At 43.3% G+C, this 22,902-nt stretch overlaps 1 protein-coding gene across 1 annotated transcript in view; it reads right to left on the reverse strand.

The window, feature by feature from the left end:
- Nucleotides 1-22,902, reverse strand: part of B4GALNT3 (beta-1,4-N-acetyl-galactosaminyltransferase 3) — a 98,221-nt gene that overhangs the window by 28,328 nt on the left and 46,991 nt on the right. The gene's annotated exons all lie outside the window — the stretch shown is intronic.

Raw genomic sequence — 22,902 nt, forward strand, 5'->3', positions numbered from 1 at the left:
TTAATTGCTGGGTTGCTGGATGGAACCAGAGCTGGGGGAGGCAGGAAAGGGTGGGCCTGGGACTTGGTGTGTGTCAAACAAATTTATAAGCATTGAGGCCTAGATATTCCTGGATTGATCTGGAGGCTGTGTGACTACATCCTGACAGCTCTGGAACTGGTTGGCTTACACACATCTGGGAAGGCTAAAAGCCAAACTATGATGGTGAGGGGGTACAGGAAACTGCTGGGTGGCAAGCACGCATTCACAACCAAGCAGCGAGGCAAGGAGCTGCGCTGAGGGTGAGGGCGGAGGAAATCAGAATTCAGTGGTTGCACTGATAGTCACAGGGGGGTCAGAGCCTACTACGTGTCAAGGAGATGGCTTGGGCATGGCTGTTAGACTTTGACTATGTGGAACCAAACCACTGTTAGCCATAACCAGAATCATAGACTATCAGGGGCTGGAAGGAGCTTTCAAGATCATCTAGTCATTTCTGCCCTACCGGTTTTGCTCAGTGGTTAGTGCACTGGCCTGCAGACCAAAGGGTCCCGGGTTTGATTCCAGCCAAGGGCACACACCTCAGCTGCAGGCTCAATCTCCAGCCCCAGTCGGGGCAAGTGTGCGAGGCAACCAATCAATGCGTGTCTCTCTCACATCGCTCGCTCTCTCTCTCCCTCCCTCCCTTCCTCCCTCCCTCCTTTCTTCCACTCTCTCTGAAAAGCAGTGGGGGGAAAAATATCCTGGGGTGAGGATTAAAAATTTTAAAAAGATTACCTAGTCATTTCAGATGAGGAAAATGGGACCCTGCCTGGTCAAATGCCTTACCCAGGTTCACTTAGTAAATAGTGACAAGGCTAAGTCTAGAACCCATTCTTCAGATGGATTTTTAATGAGCTGCTGCTTTGCCTCCAACAGCTCCATCAAGATGCTCCCATGATACTGCACACAGGAGCTTTACGAACATCTCTGATCCCCGGGAGCCAATAGCTGGCCACAAGCAGAAGTGTCGCAGGAACCCCTATGCGGGGACCAGGAGAGACACAGACACAGGAAAGAGTAAATCCCACAAATATGGGCCCACAGAAGGTGAACATTGATGTTTTACATTGAGTGTTTATGTAGCTGACTCCAGGAGGAGACAGAGTATGGGGATAGTTTTCTTACACAGTTTGTGTGGCCCTTTAGTGTTTACTAAGAACCTCATAGGCATGATCTCACTAGAGACTTATAAGAATCTGAAATAGGCCAGGTCTGATTACTCCCATTTAACAGATGGGGAAAGAGAAGCTCAGAGCTTAAAGTCACAGAGTTAGCTGTTTCAAAGCTGGGATCAGAACAGAGAGTCTCTCTGTCTCACAAGCTAGCATGTTCTCATTCCACCTACATTTGTTCCTGTGGGCACTTTTTGGCACAGACTCTGAGGAGTCCTGGGGGCAGAGGCCTCAGGGGTTCTGCACTTTCAGGTCTCTGCATAGACATCAAGTTTCTGCTCATGTTATGTTTACAGGGACTTCTGCAGTTTATCCCTCTGCCATCAAGGTCTCTCCTGTTTCCATGGCTGGCCAGCTGGCAGTCAGAAACAGCAGGTTAGATTAGTTAAAGCAGGGGATGTTCTGGGGAAGCAGGATTCTGGGGCCAGTGAAGTGAGGTGAGGATATGGGAGTGAGGCAGAAAGAGAACAAATGCTCCCAGATTTACACCCTGCATTTCTGGATGAGCTCAGGGGGAAGCTGGTTGTTCATCTGCTAATCCCAACTCAGCCACATCTCATTTAAGAGCCCCATCACTTCCCAAGTCCAAGGAGCTACTGGCTAGTGGCTGGGGCTTCAGGTGACCAAGTGAAAAATAAGTTGCACTGTGGGAGGGGGAGGGCAGGCCCTGATTGCTTCTGCCTCTGAATGACTGGGTCATCTCCTCCTGGACTTTGCACTTATGACTAAAAACCATCTACTTCAGACAAAGCTATGAGGAAATAATAATAAAAATGCTTTTTGCCCTCTCAGTGGGAGTTACAGGTCTCAGATGCACATTCTTTCTTATAACTAGTTATAAATTCCAGTCAAATTCTTTTGACTCTTAAAAGTCACGCCAAAAGTGAGACAACTTACCCCAAGGTCAATGAACTATCACTGTGGGTCTTCAGCATGTCCTCTCTTGGCATTTGCTGGGGATTGACAAAGACTTTCTCCTTGCCCAAACCTTAGGCTCCTCTGAGCCCTCTTGCAGACTAGGCTCATCCTTGGGCCCTGTCCTTGGCCTGCCTATCCCAGTTTTTGGGAAGAATCCTGTTAAATCTTTTTAGTAAGAACCCCATAACCCTGATGTCTCCTCTTAGTAATTTTTCATGCACTGACCCACTCACTCTGCTTCTTGGCTATTAATCCCGTTGACTTTGCTGTATTCAGAACTGAGCCCAGTTCTATACTGAAGTCTCTCTCCCAGATTGTGATAGTACTGAACAAAATCTGTCTTTATGACCTTTAACTAATATACAGCTCTATTTCTCTCTCTTTAAAAAAAAAAAATTGATTTCATAGAGAGGAAGGGAGAGGGAGAGAGAGATAGAAACATCAATGATGAGAGTGATTGATCAGCTGCCTCCTGCACACCCCCTCCTGGGCATCGAGGCCGCAACTCGGGCATGTGCCCTGACCGGGAATGGAACTGAGATCTCCTGGATCATAGGTTGATGCTTAACCACTAACCCATGCCAGCCGGGCTCTATTTCTCTTTAAAAGAAGGTAAGAGGTGGCTCTCTCAGTAAACAAGGACAAACCCACTGTGGGGGAAACAGGGATCAGTGAGGTTAAACCTAACCATGCCCTGCCCCTGGGTCACAGGTGAGTCTGGATGGCTTTGAAATACCCGAAAAGGCAACAGCCCAGCCTTCAGTAATTGAAGGAGTAGGAAATTCCCTTTGCAAACTTCACAACATAGTAGAAAGACAAGCAAGGTTTTGAAGTCAGAAAGGTCAAATTGTACACTCACCGCTTACAAACAGTGACCACTTGAACAAGTAATTTAACAAATCTGGCCTTGGTTTCTTCATCTGGATGGTGGGGATAAAAACCTGCCTCATAGAACTACTGTGAGGACTAAATTATGCATGTCAGACCTAGTGTGGTGTCTGACACACATAGTAAGTACTCAATAAGAATTCCTTTCCCCTAACAATTTCTGACTTTGGGGTTTTGGACTTGGGAGTCAGAAGATGTGAGTTCCAGCCCATTTAAAATTCTATAAACTGCAGTCCTGACCAGTGTGGCTCAGTTGGTTGGGCACTATCCCATGCACCAAAAGGTAGCCAGTTCAATTCCCAGTCAGGGCACATGCCTGAGCTGTAGGCTTGATCCCAGGTCAGGGTGTGTGTGGGAGGCAGCTGATTGATATTTCACTCTCACATCAATGTTTCTCTCTCTCTCTCTCTCTCTCTCTCTCTCTCTCTCTCTCTCTCTCTCTCTCTCTCTCTCTCTCTCCCCCTTCCCCTTCCTCTCTCTCTAAAAATGAATAAAAAATCTTACAAAATTCTATAAACTGCAAATGGCCAGTAGCTCTCTCACTCTCTTCTCTCTGTGCTTACTGACCAGAGAAGTAAGTGGACTTCAGGCCAGCAGACTCAGTGACTCAGTAACAGAGCAAGATAACACTTCCTGTGTTTCATGGGTACTGCTTTCTGTTCCCTCATCACACATCCATCTGCCCCCCAGCCCCACCCTCCACACACACACACACTTAATACTCAGCATATTAAGTATGAGGCGCTGGGCTGGGCATTTGGTATTTCCTTTTCCCCTGTCTTTTCTTCTGTATTAATCCAGCCAGTGGATACCCAGGCATTGCTTAGCCCCCTTGGGGAACATGGAGCTAAAGAATGTGCTGATTTAACTATTGACACTCGTTGCTTGCCCTCTACTAAGTAAACTCCTCCTGTTCCTGGCCAGACCTCTCCTCCCAGAGTGCCAGCTGCCAGGGCCTGTTTCTCCTGCAACAGGTGTCACATTTGTGCCAGGAGACAGACACCCCAATCTCAGGTGACAGATAAAGCACCACCATGGGCCTCACGTTCTGCCTTCACAAAGCTGGGCTATCAAATTCACCATCAGCGGGAACTTTGCCAACATCCCTCCTCTGTGTGGTATGGACCCTTCAAAGGCCTGAAGATGATCGTCTTGGGCCTTTGGTGAAAATATGACATACATATATCTCTTGGTGCTTTTTTTCAAAGATTCTCACACATATTATTTTACTGTATCTTCACAAATCCCTGTGAACAGTTGTCATCTCTGTTTTAGAGATGAAGAAACAGAGAGGAGACGACATCAGCCCAAGGTCACAGAGTAAACATGATAACCCATGTAAAGGATTTAGTGCCTGGAACATAAAAAACACTTAACACCCTGCGATTTATCATTTTATTATCAGTTCCAGTGTTGCAGATCCAAAACCTGCATTAATTTCTACTGACCTCCGGTTTGATTCTTTGGTTGATGTGTCATGTGGTCAAGCAGGACATTCACACCAAGAAGAAAGGAAGCCCCTCACTGCTCAGGCAGATTCTGGATTTTGAAAGTATAGCTGATAGGACTTGCTGATGTGTTGGATATGGGAAGAGGAATCGAGATTGATTCAAAGAGTTCTGACCTGGGCAGTTCGAAGGCTGCAGTTGCCATTTACTAAGACAGGGAACCTAGGATGGAGCGTCAAGAGTGATGCCTGAGTCCTGGTCGGTTTGGCTCAGTGGTTAGAGTGTTGCAGGTTTGATTCGTCAAGTGCATATATCTCAGTTGCAGGCTTGATCCCTGGCCCCATTCAGGGCATGTGCAGGAGGCTACTAATCGATGTGTTTCTCTCACATTGATGTCTCTTTCTCTCTGTCTCTCCCCCTCCCTTCCACTCTCTCTAAAAAAAATAAATAAATCTATGAAAAAAGTATCCTCGGGTGATGATTAACAAAACAAAACAAAACAAAAAGAGTAATGCCTGAAAGAGAAGTGGAAGCATTAGAGGTGGAGGTGTAACATCCAGGAGACAGAGGCAAAGAAACAGTATTTCTGAAGCTCTATCTCCAGCCTTGGAGCAAGGCTCCTGAGATAAAACATGTTGCAAGAGGGGAAGAACTGACCCTGCCAGGGCCATGGGAACATGGGGTTGAAGGAGTGGCCTAGTAGAGCTGGCCCTACAGGCTCTACTAGGTGTAAAGGACCCAAAGATCCAGGTACCAAGAAGCCCAGTATCTGAACAGAGAAAAGGTGATGAAATCCAGAGACACTGAACAGAGACAGCGCCCTTGTCCCTCTGGGGAACAGAAGGTTGTGCAGGGAACACCCAGACCATGGTTCCATAAATGCCAGGACCCAGCACAGAATCCCAAGATACAAAAAACAGGGACTGTGAGGGCCAGTCACACATCCTCAGCAGAACAAAGCTGCTATGATAGAAACCAGCAGGGCCTGGACCCCACCAGAAACCTGAGGTGGCACAGACAGCCAGGGAGGAAACCAGGGACTGTCACCTGGGAGGAAGTCTCTAAGGCAAACCCAAAGCTCCAATGGCTGTGGCTTAACTTTTCCTTTCTGGCCAGTAACACACAGAATTATGATGCAAGAGGAATTATTACTAATGTAACCTCAACAGTTAATGTTTATGTGTCAGGCATATGTACACTTATATTAATATTAAATAAAATATAGGTTATTTTATTTAATACAACAACCCTTCAGGAAAACAAGACTTAGAGGTTAAAATCTTGCTGAAAGTCACAAAGGTACTAAGTGAGACAGGCCAGTGTATGTGAACTCAGGACAAAAGCCTGTGACTTTAATTCCATTACTCTCTACTGAATATACTTGAGAATTCTGTCCACCTCTACAATATCTGCCATTACTATCTGTGTCAGGTACTCATTTAGTCACCAGTCTACGTGCTTCCCAACCCTTCGCAATTACCTCCCACTTACCCACCCACACCTGCCGTGCACACACTCCAGATTGCTCCAGTTTGGCCACTGACAAACACTCTCTGAAAAGCCAAAGAAAAGCAAGAGTGAGTATGAAGACCCAAAACAGCTAGAAAACTGGACATGAAACACCTGAGCACAGGCCTGCTACCCTCTTCCTGGTTTCTGCACCTCTTCCTTCCCAACCTTAGGTAAAGAATCCAGCTGTGTGTGTGTCTGTGGGCAGGGGTTGGCCCAGAGGATTATAAATGGTTTGGTCAGCTCCGTCTCACTCTCCCTCGTAGGTGTTGAGAGGCGGGGGAGTGAGGAGCAGGAGAGAGGTGGAATTCGGAGGTCCCTGGAACACCTCTTTGATGAGCAGACAGAAATGCGTAGGGCCCTGATGAACCTCTTCCCTGACAACCTCCCCCTTCCCCAAGCTGCTGCTGCTTGAGCCCAGCTCAGGAACTAGAACAGCCAGCTACTCCCCATCTCCCTGCCAAGTCAGCCCCTGAGCTGCTGTACTGGTTGTGGCTGCCGGCAGGTGGGCAGGTCAAGGCTTGTCAGTGGGAGGCAAGGGACTGTACCTGTTGCCCTGATGAATGCCGCCTAAAGGGGACCCAGAAGAGGGCATCGGAGCTATGCCAGCTATGTGCTCACGTTTCAGCCCTGCTGGCAGTGTTTCCTGCCCACCCAAACATCCAGATTCAAGTATAACACTTTAAGGGGGTAGATGAGGAGAGGAGATAGAGGGCAAATGCCCTTTCTAGTCTGCTGTGGCTATGCTGGGAAATAGGGTCTGTCTGTACACTGCCCAGCTCAGGAACTTTCCATTCCCCAAGCCGTAGATTTGACCAGGAGAGGCCCCAGAAGGTTTGGCCAGGCCCTGAGGTACCTCCAGGATATGTCATCATCACCAACATTGTTACAAAAGTCAAACAAACAAACAAACAAACAAAATCCCACAACATCTAAGGCCCCATTTACTAGTCAGTAACAGAACAATTACAGCCACAAACAGTTCTATCCAAGGGCAATTTGGACTGAAGACCCTTGAAGAAATGGGATGGTTTCAGAAATACCTAGCGATAACAGGTCCAGGATTTCTAAAACAGGCCCAAGCCCACTGAAAAGGTGCTTTAATCCTCTGGCTGACCTAGACAAGACCCACTCTGGTATTGAGGATCCCTCTGAGCCCACTAGGCTTGTCGTTTCCAGTCTTCTTTCCAGACTGGGGCACAGGCAAGCTTCGGAATGTGGAGAAAGATGAAGGCTGATCCTTTCCCTCCTGGAGTCTTTCAAAGAAGGAATTTAGTGGTGGTCAAGAGTATGCAATCAGCAGGTTGGGAGAGAGTAAATAAATGAATCAACCATGAGGCATTTATTGAGCACCTGTTGTACACTTAGTACTCTGCCAACTGCTGTGATACGTACAAACAGAGATGTTCAGCTCCATTCCTAGGTGCAGTTGGGGTAGATGTCGTGGTAAATCAAAGGACCAACATGACTGTGGACTCGTGTGTGCTGTGGCCCTCACATCTGTGCCCACATGCAGGGCCTACACGAGCCAGTTCTGCTTTATGTAAAAGGCAGGCGCACATTAGACAGCGGAGCCAACTGGATGCTAATGATGTGATGTTGCTAGATGATTTTCCAGACTTGTAGGAACCTCAGGCAAAATGCTTGGCAAACATTTTTCTGGGATAAGAGAACTGGTCCTCAGGGTCCCAAAGAGTTCAGGAGAAGCAACATAGATATAACAATACCCTGATTTTTTTTTTAATCCTCACTTGAGGATATTTTTCCCATTGCTTTTCAGAAACAGTGGGAGAGAGAGAGAGAGAGAGGGAGAGAGAGAGAGGGAGAGAGAGAGAAAGAAACATCAATGTGAGAAAGATACCTCAATTGGTTGCCTCCTGCACAGGCCCTGACTGGGCCAGGGATTGAGCCTGCAACCGAGATACATGACCGTGGCCAGAATCAAACCCAGGACCCTTCAGTCCACAGGCCCGATGCTCTAACCACTGAGCCAAACTGACTAGGTCAAAAACTCTGATTGCTTAAGATGGCAATGGAGTATTTCAGCAGAAACGTCACCAGGACTAACCTGAAGATTTGACGTTGTGCATGGAAGCTCTGGGGGGCTGGAGCCATAGTGGGACAATAGCCTAGTTGCTAGTCAAAAGCCAATGCTCTTTCTTCTGCTGCTTTCCAAGTGGAAGGAGGGAGCACTGGAGGCCCAAGATCCCTGGAACTCTCCTTTTCAACTAGTGGAGGTGGTTCCACCCCAACCTGAGGGAAAGGGGTGGTTTCCATAGTTATACTTCTTGGAGGACATTTAGAGACAGAAGGTGTTATAGAAAGAAAGAATAGGGACTAGAAGGGAAAAAAACAGACTGGAAAAAAGACCAGAAGGGAAAAAGACAAAGTTCGGTGTGGCTTTGAAAAGGAGAAGAGCATCACTTAGCCAGCTACTGAGACAAGGAGGGGAGAAGTGGGAAATATTTGATAACTATGTTAATTATGAAGGTTGTGAGGTGACTACAGTAAAATGTTAAAAGGGTCTTGGGCAGAGAACAGCACTTTACAAAGCCCTCCTCCTGCATTAACTACTTAACTCACTCACAGGTTAGTACCTTGTGCATTTAACAGGGGATAACCACAGCAGCTAACATGTGCATTAGCCCAGGCCAGTCAGCATGCTAAGCACCTTACATGCATTATCAATTTAATCTTCATTAACAATCTTTCAGGTAGATACTGATATTACTCCCATTTTACAGGTGAGAAAACTCAGTCCCTGGGCAGTTAGGAGGATACATATCTGCCCAAGACCTCACTACCTCTAGATAACAGAGCAGAAAATTTTCAAACCCAGTTTACTGGACTCATTTTTTAAAAATTTCTTAACTATCTGTCACAGACCCATTTATTTGTTAGGAAAAACAACATCATGAAGGAAATCAGGAAGAACTAGGGACCCTGAGGCCAAGAAAGTTTTCTAGGACAACACAGGGCCAGGTCTGGGACCAGAAGCCAGAAGCCAGAAGCCACAGCCTCCCAGCCCTCTCGCCCCATGAGAACAAAGTATCTTATTGAGTCCTTTCTCTTTTCTGCATCAGGCTTGAAAACAAGTAAGATCCACTGTCTGATCTGAAGGGCTGCCAGCTGCCAGATTTGTGAGGTCTGATAAAGGTAACTTGCCAAAGCTAAGCTGAGGTGGTTGTAACCTGTTCTCGGGAAGGAGACGCAATGAATGGGGCGGGAAAGGCATGCTTTCTTCGTCCCCATAAAAGATCACTTTAATGGAACCTCAAGGATTAGACCACACCAAGGGCAGAGACCTAAGCTGTATGTGAGCCCCCATCCCTGAGTCAACCATCCCACCATGATCCATCTACCTAAGGTTTTTATATCAGAGCTCTTTCATATTCTTGGCCTCATTCTATTTTCTTTTCTTTTTTATTGATTTTTTTTTTTTTGAGAGAGAGAGAGAGAGAGAGAAGCATTAATTTGTTGTTCCACTTATCTGTGCATTCTGTATGTTTTCTGAATGTTTTCTTACCAGGGATTAAACCTGCAACCTTGGCATATCGGGACGATGCTCCAACAAACTGAACTACCCGGCCAGGGCAGTCTCATTCTTATTTTTATCCCAATCCCATGAGTTATTTCCATTTTTCTGATGGGGACACAGAGACCCACAGATAAATTAATGGACTTGTCTAATGTCCAAGGAAGCCAGTGTTAATGCCAGGCTAGATCCTAGGCCTTTGATTCTCAACTCAAGGCTCGGTACATCATAGCACAGTGCTCACCTGTGGCTATGGAGTTAAGTGGGCTATAGGGCTGGGGTGTCAGGGGAGAACTCTAACCCCAATCTAGGAGGAAGATGAAAATTAGCAGGAACTAGGTCTTGTTTGTTAATACATTCCCACTGTATAAATCAATTGAAATGAGCAGTTTCAACACATCCCAGCTACAGGGAAGGGTTAAATTATCTGGGCCTGATTTTATATTCCCATTGTATAAATCAGGCACTTGATGTATGTGGAGTGAATGAATGAATGAATGAATGACAAGGAGGGTTCTGGGAGGGGCCTGACATATCTATCATCATAGAACTGATTAGGTATCTTCTGGCCAGAGACTGAATGAATGACAGGCACCAGCCCTAATATTTTGAAAAGCTGACCAGCCAAAGGCTGTCTTTAACACCCTGTGGGCACTCATAATGGCACAGATGTCAAAGTTGCAACCCAAAGGTGCCTCTAAGGAAGCTCCTTCTTTAGGGGACTCTTGCTCTCTTTTAAAAATCTTATTTTCTAGCCCTGGCCAGGTACCTCAGTTGGTTAGAGCATTGTCCCGATATGCCAAGGTTGCAGGTTTGATCCCTGGTCAGGGCACATTCAATAATCTACCAACGAATGCATAAATAAGTAGAACATCAAATCGATGTTTCTCTCTCTCTACCTTCCTCTCTCTCTCTAAAATCAATTAAAAAATTTAATTTCTAGATAAGTGTGTATGTGTGTGTTAAAATATAATAAACATAAAATTTGCCATCTTTACTATTTTTAAGCTCACTGGCATACGTATATCCATACTGTTGCACAACCACCACTGCAGTCCCTCTCCATAACAAATTGAAACTATACCCATTAAACACTAACTCCCCATTCCTCTCTCCCCTGAGGCCTTAGCAACTTGTGTGCCTGGTTTGGCTTAAAGAACCTTAGTGAACCATCAAATGAACAAGGTCTGGTAGGAACGAAAGAGGAACTCAAGGATAGCCAGAGACGAGCTGATAGAAACTGCTCTCCAAATTGCACAAAACTACTCTAATTCTTACTAAAAATAAAAAATAAAAATAAAAAATAGGAGAAAGTAAAAGACAGAGTGCTTTGGAGAAGGAACCAGTGTACAAGAAAACTCCAAAGATGAAAAGCAAGAGGGAGACTTGCTACCATTGAGCTGCGTGCTGCTAACAGTTTAATATTTCAACCTTTCTGATCTGTGTGACTCTCATTTTACCAGTGTGATACCTAAATGGTTTCAGGAACTCTCTCCTACCAGGGGTAGTTGTGAAGACAAGTGAGGCACAGAGAACTTAGATTATTTTTTGGCTTCCTGGGCATAAACTTTGATATTTAATGACCTGTGATAGCAGTCAGTATCCTAGTAATACATAAAACCCTTGAGGATCTATTAACTGTTTAGCGATCCCAGGTCTTAGGGGAATATGTTTTCCATCTTTCAAAGAGCCTGTTGTAGGCAGTTTGTAGTAAGATACAAATATTCCCTGGAGTGGGCTGAGGCACTGAGCTAGTTTTCCCTGGAGTTCACCACCACACAAAAACAAGTACAGCTTTCTCACAAAGACTGCACAGTCTGTTATTTATTTTGAATTGGCTTTTTGGATCAGTATATTAGATTTCTGATGGTTGCACTAAATGGCTCATAGTGGGAAGGAAGCTTTAAAAAAGGAATTTTAAAGAGGAAACTGCATGAGCCCTAGCCAGTTTGGCTAAGCGGTTAGAGCATCAGCCGAGGACTAAAGGGTCCTGGGTTCGATTCTAACCAAGGGCACGTACCTTGGTTGCAGGCTTGATGCCCCAGTCAGGGTGCATGGGGGAGGCAACCAATTGATGTGTCTCTCTCATATCGATGTTCCTCTCTCTCTTTCTCCCTTTCACTCTCTCTGAAAAGCAATGGAAATAATATCCTCGGGTAAGGATTTTATTTTTTTTTAAAAAGAGGAAGCTGCATGAGCAGTCAATTAATTGTATTTATTGAGCATCTAATATGTTATACATAGCTGCTTTGCCTGGCTCTGGGATGGTAATTGGTCAAGTATTATGTTCAGAATCAGAATCCATTTTCAGCAAGAAATATATAGTATTGAATCCCAGCCGTGCCAATGTCTGTCTGTGTGACCCTCAGCAAGCTCCTTAACCTCTCAGAAGCTCAGTTGTCTCATCTCCCCACATCCCCTCATTCAGTTAGAAAGAGTAATTAGGTTCATGAATGAATTAAACTAACATTTGTTCCATGCAGACCGGCAACAGGCAGTTCCTTTAGTATTCATAGTACTAGCTCTTTACTCTTAGCTGGGCATTTTACATTCATTAATTTCCAGGCCACAATAACTCTCCCCATTCTCCTAATAATAAAAGTTAAAGAGTTTACAGGATTTGCTCAAGATCTTGTAAGTGGCCAAAATGGATTTCAAACTACTTCTGTTTGGTTCCAGAGTCCACAGTCTTCCCACTGCTGCCCAGTTAATCCTCTCTGCAACCCTGTGAAGTCAATATTATGGAGACACATTTATGGTAAAGAAATGGAGGCTGCTCTAGACCATGGAGTAGATGATATATATTATGGATTGTGGTTAATTTTGTTAGGTGTGATCATGGTATTGTGGTATTGTTTTAAAATTCTTTTCATATTAGGTACACAAACAGCAGTATTTACAGATGAACTTATTGGGTGTCAGGCATTTGTTTAAAAATTCTGTAGCGGGAGTGAATGACCAGATGAAGCAAAGCTAGCCAACTGCTGAGAATTGTTGAAGCTGGGTGGTCTGTACATGGGTGTTCTGCATACTGTTCTCCCTATTTTTGTGTATGTTTGAAAGTTTCTATAATAAACAGTTTAAAAAAAAGAAATGGAGGTTGTTCTGGCCAGTGTTGCTCAGTGGTTAGAGCATTGGCCCGAGTACCAAAGGGTTGCAGATTTGATTCCCAGTCAAGGGCACGTACCTGGGTTGCAGGTTCAATCTCTGGCCCCAGTGGGGGCACCTGCTGGAGGCAACCAATTGATATGCCTCTCTCACATTGATGTTTCTCTCTCTATCCCTCACTCCCTTCCTTCCACTCTCTAAAAATCAGTGGAAAAAATATCTCAGGTGAGAAAGGAAGGAAGGAGGGAGGTAGGTAGGGAGGGAGGCTAAGGAACCAGCCCAGGTCAGGAGAGAAGTCACAGGTGGCAGCCCTGCCATCTGGCTGGATTTTCACAAATAGGTCTATATCCCTCCTGTGCTTTTTCCACTACACAACTCTGCTTCACGCATGCAGGGTGGGCTTGGTAACATAACATGTGCACAATGAAACCTTAAAAAAGATCCTGGAATTCAGACAGGAGGATCCTGGTGATCAGTGAAGACTTCGTGGTGAAGCAGGTCTACAGTAGGTATTTTGGGAAGCAGGTGGAGGTGTTGGGTCTGGGAATGGAAGTAACTGTCCCTATGGAGACCTAGATTGTACAGGGCAACCTGAATTGTTTCTGCTACACCTGTCTCTTCTAAGATCCACCCAGGCACCTGCCTTGGTTCCCTGACTGGAACCAAAACATATTATGTATGTATATGTATAAAAACTATCTTCTCCCCACACATTTAGTCTGTTATGCCTGGCACATGGTAGGCACCTGTTGAATGAATGATGTCACTGTTAACAGTATCCATCTAGTTTCACACAATGGTTAAGATAAAGAACTCAGAGTCAGTGCCATGGTGTCCAGCCATGTAATCTTAATCTCTAAACCTTGGTTTCTCTCTCTAAAATAGTGATATTAGTAGGATTTACCTTATGGGGTTATTATGAAGGTCAAATGAGAGTGACAAAAAGTAAGTGCTCAATAAATATTGGAGGCGATATTAAAAATAATGAGATAATACATTTAGCATTTACTATGTGCCTGGCAGTATGTTAAACATTTTACAAATATTACCTCATTTAATTCTCATAAAAACCCTTTGAGGTAGGTACTATTATCATCTCCTTTTTGCAAGTGAGGAAACTGAAATTCAGAGATTAAATAACATGCCCAAAGTCATGTAGCTTGTAAGTGGCTGAGCCGTGATCTGAACCCTGGGACTCTGGTTCCAGCATCTGTTCTTGTCCACTATTCTGCTTTGACCACAAACTCTTCCCTATGCATAGTTCCATTTATTTCCTAAAAATTCCAGGCATTCACCACAGCCAGTGAACTACAGACACATACACGGGGTGAGGCAAAAGTAGGTTTACAGTTTTCATATGAAAAATAATACAATAATTAATAATAATACAAGAATAACTCTTGTTTTGAGTACTTATAACCATAAACCTACTTTTGCCCTTGTATAAAGTATATCCTCTCCATCTACCCCTCCCCACCATAACTAATGTTAATAGTTAAGCAGAGTTCCATCTCTTTCCACTTGCTCGCACACTAACAGAATTTATTAGTTGTTTGTTTTAAAAGATAGGTTCATATTATATATATTACTCTGGAACTTGCTTTTCTCACTCACATTATGGACATTTCTCTAGGTCAAAACACAGTTTTTTCTGTAAATATATCTTTATTGATTTCAGAGAGAGGAAAGGAGAGGGAAAGAGAGAGATAGAAACATCAATGATAAGAGAGTCATCATTGATTGGCTACCTCCTACATACCCCCTGCTGGGGATCGAGCCCGCAACCCAGGCATGTGCCCTGATCAGGAATCAAACTGCAATCTCCTGGATCCTAGGTTGATGCTCAACCGCTCAGCCATACCCAGCCGGGCAAAACATAATTTTTTTTTTTTTATTGTTGCAATAATATTCCAATGGTATAGCTACAACATAATGTAGCCAACAATTTTCCTATTAATGGACATTCAACTGTTTCCAAACAATACTTCAAGCATGTGTGGCTGCTCTGATTTCTACAGATCAAGTTCTAAGGTGAGATTACGAGGTAAAGTATATATATTTTTAATTTCAGTAATTAACATTTACTTTCCAAAAAGCTTTGAAAACAATTCACATTGTCACCAGCATTATTTAAAAGTGATTGTTTCCAGGCAACTTCAGTAGCAGCACATAATATTTAAATTTTTGCCAATCTGATTGGAGTATATATTTTTAAAACATAGTTGGACTAGTCCTCTGCCATAGGGGGAAATGGCTCAGCACAGGAATCCAGATGGCTGCCCTCTGAGCTCCAGCTCCCAAGACAGCACCTCTGGATTCTCCTCCCACAGCTCTAGTCCACTCTGCCCTCCCTCCACCTGAACCCAAGAATTAATCATGGAATTTAAAAGATAGCTAAGATTCACTGTCCTGCACCAGAGATCATCCAAAAGAGTGGGAGTCCTAGCAGATCTAACTAACACATAGATACAAATCCAAACAGAGAGCCAAAATGGAGAGACAAAATAACAAGCCCCAAATGAAAGAACAAAAGAATTCTCCAGCAGAAGAGCTAAATGAAATGGATATAATCAATCTATCAGATATAGAGTTCAGAATACTGATCATAAGGATGCTCAACAGCATGAGAAAAGAAATGGAAACTATAAAGAAAATTAAGAATAACAGTAGAAATAAAATTTAAAATAACATTAGAAGGAATAAACAGCAGATTAGCAGAAACTGAGGATCGGATCAGTGAATTAGAAGACAGGGTAGAAAATATCATTCAATCAGAGAACCAAAAGCAAACAACAATTAAAAAACAGGACAGTTTAAGGGAGCTGTGGGACAACATGAAATGTAACAATATTCATATCATAGGAATGCCAGAAGATGTAGAAAGTAAGCAAGGGTTAGAGAACACAGTGGAAGAAATAACAGCAGAAAACTTCCCTAACCTGGTGAAGGAAAAAGTCACACAAGTTCAAGAGGCACAGAGAATCTCAAGTAAGAAAAATACACAAAGAGGCCCATGCCCAGACACATCATAATTAAAATACTAAAAATTCAAGACAAAGAGAGAATCTTTTTTTTATTTTACTATGTCTTTATTGATTTCAGAGAGAGGAAGGGAGAGGGAGAGAGATAGAGACATCGATGATGAGAGAGTCATTGATTGTCTCCTGCATGCCCCCCACTGAAGGTCCAGCCCACAACCCGGGCATGTGCCCTGACTGGGAACTGAACCATGATATCCTGGATCATAGGTCAATGCTCAATCACTGAGCCACGCTGGCTGAGCCAAAGAGAGAATCTTAAAGGCAGCAAGAGAAAAACAATCTGTTACCTACAAAGGAGCTCCCATAAGGCTGTCAGATGATTTCTCATCAGAAACTCTACAGGCCAGAAGGGAATGGCATGAAGTATTCAAGGTAATGGAAAGCAAGGATCTGAAACCAAGACTACTCTATCCAGCAAGGCTATCATTCAAAATAGATGGTGAAAAAACGAGCTTCCCAGACACAAAAAGACTAAAGGAGTTTATCACCACCAAACTAGCATTACAAGAAATGTTAAAGGGACTGCTGTAATAAGTTGAAATAGAGCCCGGCCAGTGTGACTCAGTGGTTGAGCATTGACCTATGAACCAGGATGTCATGGTTCAATTCCCGGTCAGGGCATATACCTGGGTTGCAGGCTCAATCCCCAGTAGGGGGCACACAGGAGACAGTCAATCAATGACTCTCTCATCATTGATGTTTCTATTTCTCTCTCCCTCTCCCTTCTTTTCTGTCTGAAATCAATAAAAATATATTAAAATAAATAAATAAGTAAATAAATAAAAATAAAAAAGCTGAAATAGAGAGAATGAAAAACATAGTCATTTATTTAAAGAAATAAAATGGCAGTAGATAAGTACCTATCAATAACAACCTTAAATATAAATGGATTAAATGCTCCTATCAAAAGACATAGAGTAGCTGAATGGATAAGAAAACAAGACCCAAATATATGCTGTTTAACAGCAATAAAGTCACAGTAGGGGACTTTATTGAATAAAATAAAGTCCACTGACTTCACTGAATAGATCTTCCAGACAAAAAGTCAACACAGAAACAGTGACTCTAAATGGCACACTAGATCAGATGGATTTAATCGACATTTTCAGACATTTCACCCTAAAGCTACAGAATATACATTCTCCTCAAGTGTACATGGGACATTCTCAAAGACAGACCACATATTAGGACACAAAACAAGTTTCTACAAGTTCAAGATTGAAATCATATCAAGCATCTCCTCGGACACTTACACCTTCGAATACTATGCAGCTGTAGAAAAGAAGGATCCCTTACTCTTTGAGACAGCATGGTGGGACCTGGAAAGTATTATGCTAAGCAAAAGAAGCCAGTAAGAGAAAGGCAAGTATCACATGATCTTACTCATATGTGGAATCTAATGAACAAAAAATATCTGGAAACATAGAAGCATGGAACAGGCCAATGAATCTCAGAGGGAAAGCAGAGGTGGGTGGGTGTGTGCGTGGGGAGAGATTAAGTTAAGCACTTATATGCACATATGCATAACCCAATCGTGTGGTGAAGACAATAGTGTGGTGAAGGCCTGGAGGGGGTGGTGCAGGGTGGAGGGGGTCAATGGAGGAAAAGGTGACATTTGTAATACTTTCAACAATAAAGATAAATTAAAACATTAAAAAAACAAAGAGAATGAGAAACATAGGCATTTATTTAAAGTTGCACTTACACTATACTCATTACCTACAACTTGCTTTATTCCCTCAACAATAATGTCAAGGACGTCTTTTCAATCGTTTAAAACTTTTTATGTTTATGTCATACAATTTAACTGGGACTGTTGATCTACAAGTAAAATGAAGATGACAGTGGTGACCCACCTTAACTGGCAAGAAAAGGTAGAAAGTATTTAAAAACAAGTACAGAATCACTTCACTTCCACTAGGATAACTATCATCAAAATACAGACAATAACAACTGTTGGTGAGGAGGTGGAAAAAACTGGAACCCTCACACACTGCTGAGAATATGAAATGGTGTGGCCACTTTGTAAAACAGTCTGGTAGTTTCTCAAAAAGGTAAATATATAGTTACCATAATTCTACTCCTTGGTATATGCCCAAGAGAAATGAAAACATCATAGCAGCAATATTCATAACAGTCAACAAGTGGAAACAACCCAAGACCCATTGATAATGACAGGATAAACAAAATAAAGTATTATCCAGCAATAAAATGAAATGAAGTACTGATGATACACATTACCATGTGGCTAAGCCTTGAAAACATTGTGTTAAAGAAAAGGAAGCCAGACACAAAAGGCCACATATTGTATGATCCCATTAATAAAAAATGTTTGTAATAGGTAAATCCATAGAGAAAGAAAGTAGATTACAGGTTGCCAGTGCTGGGGGTGACTGCTAAAAGAGTACTGGGTTTCTTTTGGGAATGATTTAAATGTTCTGGAATTAGATAGCATTGATGGTTGCACAACCTTGTGAATATACTAAAACCACTGAATTATACTTTAATGAACAAATAATGCCCCCTTGGCCTCTACTTCACTTTCCACCCCAACATCTGGGTCTCTATTCTCCCTCCTCCAAGCATCTTTACCCCAATTTAATTATCACAATCCCCAGAGAGCAGGCAACAGGTTTCTTTTCAAAGCTACCTAGGTAGGGTTTGTAGATAGCAAGTGCCCCTCCTTCTCAGACCCAACCCCCAGATCCTTTACCTATAAAACCAATTAGATTAAATGACTCACGTTGCACTCTAGGGCATGAAGTGTCTGACTCACTGAAGAGTTTGACTTGCACTTGAAAGGGCCAGCTTCCCTCTCAGCCCAGCTCTCCTTACCAGTCCCTCCCCCTGCCTACCACCCCCCACAAAGCATTTCTCAGATCACATGAAGAAACCTGACCATGGGGGGGGGGTTTGCTACTCCTGCCACAGTGCTTTCTCACCCCCAAGGAACCCACACACCAACCCCTCGAAGAGTTGACACAATAGTCGTCCTATTTCCATTGCTTACAAAGCCCACAGATAACCAACTCAGCATCCGGGCAAATAAATGCTTGTAGAGTAGAATTCTCCGTTTTTCAAAGACTTGTCATGTGCAAAATTGCCAGGAGGGTATCTGAAGCCTGTCCTTTGTTACACATTTCAGTCCCACATGGCGGTACCCCACTGATATTCCCCTGGTGTTCCCAACCCTTTCAAAATTTGCCGGAGTTGGACATGTTGGGGATGACATGCAGCTGACTATAGCTGAAGCAACCTGGGCCCATCACTCATCTTACCTAGAAAATATAGGTAAGGGTATAGATGATTTGTGTGGGCTCTAAGAATGGTGATTGTTCAGATCAATAAACACTGACTGAATTCACTGGGTCCTGGAGGGGAACAAAGGTATGTCAAAGAAGGTCTCCATTTTCAGGGAAGACTCAGTCCCTCTAGCAGGGGAAAGGAGGACTGACACCTAAGTGGATAATTTCAGTATAATGCACCAGGGGTGAAAGAGTACCGAGGCTCTCCAGGAGTGTGCAGAGGAGGCTTCCTGGTCTCCTATCCTCCCGGCGCCCACCACCCACTCATAGCACACTTCTCTGTCCTGTCGCCAGGGCAGTGGTGGGGACACACATCAAGGCTGGCAGGAACTTCTCTAGGCCACAACCCTGCTCTCAGCACTCCTTCCAAACACCACCTCAGAGGCATCCCTCCTGACAGCGTGTAATCCAGAAGGGAGGTGTGATTTGAGTCAGATCCTGTCCTGGAGTGGAACCACATCCTCCTGCCACCCCCACCCAGGCATTTCCGCCTTTGTTTATTTATAAGAGTCTCTTAAAATAGGTCCCAGCAAACAAGAGCTGAGGCCTGATTTGGGTCCATGCAATCAGCATTTGGGAGAGTAAAGACGCCCTGAGAGCAAAGCTGCTATTTTTTCTCCAGTTCCATATCTGGGTTTCCGTATAACCCAAATCCCCCAGGAAGCTCCCCTTCCCCCTACTTTGTGTTGCTTCCCAAGTTTCTCGTGCCCTGGAAACCTCCCTCACTGCTGTCCCCTCAGTGCGGTCAGTTTCTAAAGCACAGTAGCCCCAGGCAGCCTTCTGATGCTCATTTATTATTAATCAATTGCATTTTGCAAAGTACTTCTAGGCTGCAGCCCTTTTGCTCAGCAAGCCTATCTACTCACCCCTAAAAGGGTCTGAGCTCTAGAAGGGAGGGGCAGCAAAGGTACAGCGAAAGTCAGTAGGTGCTGTGTCCTCAGCCTCCATCAGCCTCAGGGCAAGTTGTCCATCATCTTTGAAGTCTTGGCAAGCAGTGTGGTGGGAGTATGTCTGTCTCGAATGCCTGCTGGGGCCTGGCAGAGATTCTGTGCCGAGTGAGAAAAACCAGCCGAGTGTAGGTGGTTGTATCTCCACCTTCCTCACATGGAGCTCCCTACCAAGGGCTGGGAGCCTGGTGCCTCTGCCCAGCCAGTCATACAGTCCTGCCAGCCTCACGAGGCTGAATGGGAGCAAAGGACCTTGGCTCTTGGGGTCCTTTCAGAAAAATGACTTATGCTATTTTACAGTGTGGGAAGTCTGCTGGGGGGCTTTGAGGAATGAGACAAAGAGGGTTTTTTATTTCTTCCCTTACTGTGGTTTAAGTCTCCAGTCCTGAAAGGAGCATGTTTGCGACCCCTGGTTGGGAAAGGACTGCTGGAGCTTGATTATAGGGGCCTGTGAAAGGAGAGGTCAAAGGGAAAAGCCAGGGCTGAGTGGTAAACTTGAAACTGAGGGTGGAGGGTAATGTTTAAGAGAGAGGGTTTAAGGCAGATCAGAGTGGATGATTTTCCAAGGGACACCTGCAGAGAATCAAACCTGAGTTAAATAGGGAAAATTTAAAAATAAAAAAGTTTCAAAACATGCATTGGCCCTTCAGAGGTCACAGAGACAATGGGAAGGATCTGAAAGCTTTCCCTTCATCAACTAATATTAATGGGATGTCCACCCTAGGTCCAGCTGGAGCTGGAGAAGAAGAAAGACATTCTGCCCCCACTGGCTACGGGACTTGGGCTAGGTCATTTTTCACATCTCTTCCAGTTATAATCGATGATCATCAGAAATTTCTTTCACAGGTTAACTATAACACCAACCCTCTACTCAAGCACTCCTGACAGGTGGCCTCCAAGCCAGGGTTAGAAGTGACATGGAATGTTCTGCACATCAAAGTGGTCGGCCCCACAGCTACTGCGCTCTTATCTTTTGCAAGGCCTCCCAGACAAGCCCAAGCCTTTTATAGGAAAGCACTTCAACCTGAGATGTAAACCCTCATACATATGGAGCCATGTGTGGGGAGAGGGGTGAAAGGTGAGGGGTTTGGGTGGTAGTGCCAGTAGTACTACAGGCTACTAGGTTTCTTTTTTTTGAGTCTGTCAGTTCATTTACATTTTAGTTCTCTGCCTCTGATAAGGAGACAGCAGTAGGCCCAGTGACACTTTCAGACAGGGGCTCTCTGCCAAGGGCAGTGTAAATGATGGGGGTAGAACCATCCAGTGGAACACTGAGGAGATCTGAAAAGGTGTGGAAGGCCTCACTCACTAACCGTGTGAGATGTTCAAAACATAGTTACAGTAAAACCTCGATATAACGGACAAATTTGGGCAAAGGGGTGCCCGTTAAAGCTGAAGGTCCACTATCTAATAAAGTAGATTTTCCAAATGCGTATGTCAAAAAACTGACAAATTAGTTAATTTACCTTTTTTATTTATGTAGACAGTTTTATGTAATTAAAATTAAGTACGTATGAAAAGTTTAATTTCACAGAAAAGTTTTCTATATATATTACTGTAATTTTAAATTTATACTGAATAGGTCTAGTAAATGCGTGCATTCACCAGTCACCTCAAGTAAACAAATGCACACGGCTGTGGCATGGCTTAGCACAGGAGAACATCGGTGGGAGGGGGGCAGTAGTTAAAACTGCTGCAGAAAGTCACCCCAATCGACAACAGAACTAATAACCAACCTTGATGTGGTATGATTACGTGCTAATCATTTGCCAAACATCGTTTACAAACGGTGACCCCTGGATTTAAGTATGTAGACGATAGTTGTAGATATGTAGTATTTATTTATGTCAGATAAATTACTAGTCTTTTTCCAACATATGGCATATTCACTAAAATTTGTTAAAAATAACGGTGAATTAATAACAAAAAATAACCTGTTAATTATAAGCAAATCTTGGTTTAAAGCATTTTAAAATTTACAGGGTGTTAATTTTCACATATGACATATGGACCAGAAATTATGTCTGTTAAATCCTAAGTCTGTTAAATCAAGGTCTGCAAACTTGAGGGTTTACTGTTTGTAAAAAAAGTTGCCATATATATATTACAAAAGTGAAGCTATTAAAACAATTTTTTTTAACTGTCACAGCCAAGAGGAGATTAAGGAGATGTGATGAATAAATGTAATATGATATATGTAACTGGTATTCTGGAACAGAAAAAGGATACCAGACAGGAAATCAGAATTAAGTATGGACTTTAGTTAATAATGTGTCAGTCAATATTATTGTGACAAATGTACCATACTTATTGTAATAGAGGAAACTGGGTGTGAGGTAAATAAGAACTCTCGGTACTATCTTTGCAACTTTTTGTAAGTATAAAACTATCCTAAAATAAAAGGTTTATTTTTAAATGTGATTATGTCTATAAATACGGGGATTTATATGTGTACAAGTATCACATAGGCATAGAAAAGAGGAAGGCATATTAAACTTTTTATAGTTCTTCCTTTGGGGTGTCTTCCTCTGGGAAGACACTATATTATATGATTTTGAACTTTAAAAAAAATGTCTTTAAGTAGCAGAAAAGAGATGGGAATGAAAATATAGGAGAATCAAACTTGGAAAAGTGCGATATTCCCCTGTTCCTGTAATAGGCCGAGTGCTGGGCGAGGTGGCAGGAGGTAGGGATCTTGGTCCTTGTTCTCCCACTAGTTTTATGATCCCAGTAACCTTCTCTGACCCTCCATCATGATGACATTTATGGACTGTTCCAAATGTTACCTTCTATGATCTGATGATAAACACATGCAAATGAAAACTTCACATTGCTTTAAATACTAAAGCTCCCCCAATGCATTTAAATATTTCAGTCCCTAAAAAAAAAAAATTCTGAACTGCATAGAACTGTTCAGCGATGTATCTATAGGTATACTGCACCTATGCAGTTTCAGAAGTTAAAAAAATGAGAAAGACAAATTGAGTTAGTCTGATTTATAAGGAAAGTA

Source organism: Miniopterus natalensis, chromosome 2 (assembly GCF_054644295.1).
Source record: "Miniopterus natalensis isolate mMinNat1 chromosome 2, mMinNat1.hap1, whole genome shotgun sequence".
Lineage (NCBI taxonomy): Eukaryota > Metazoa > Chordata > Mammalia > Chiroptera > Miniopteridae > Miniopterus > Miniopterus natalensis.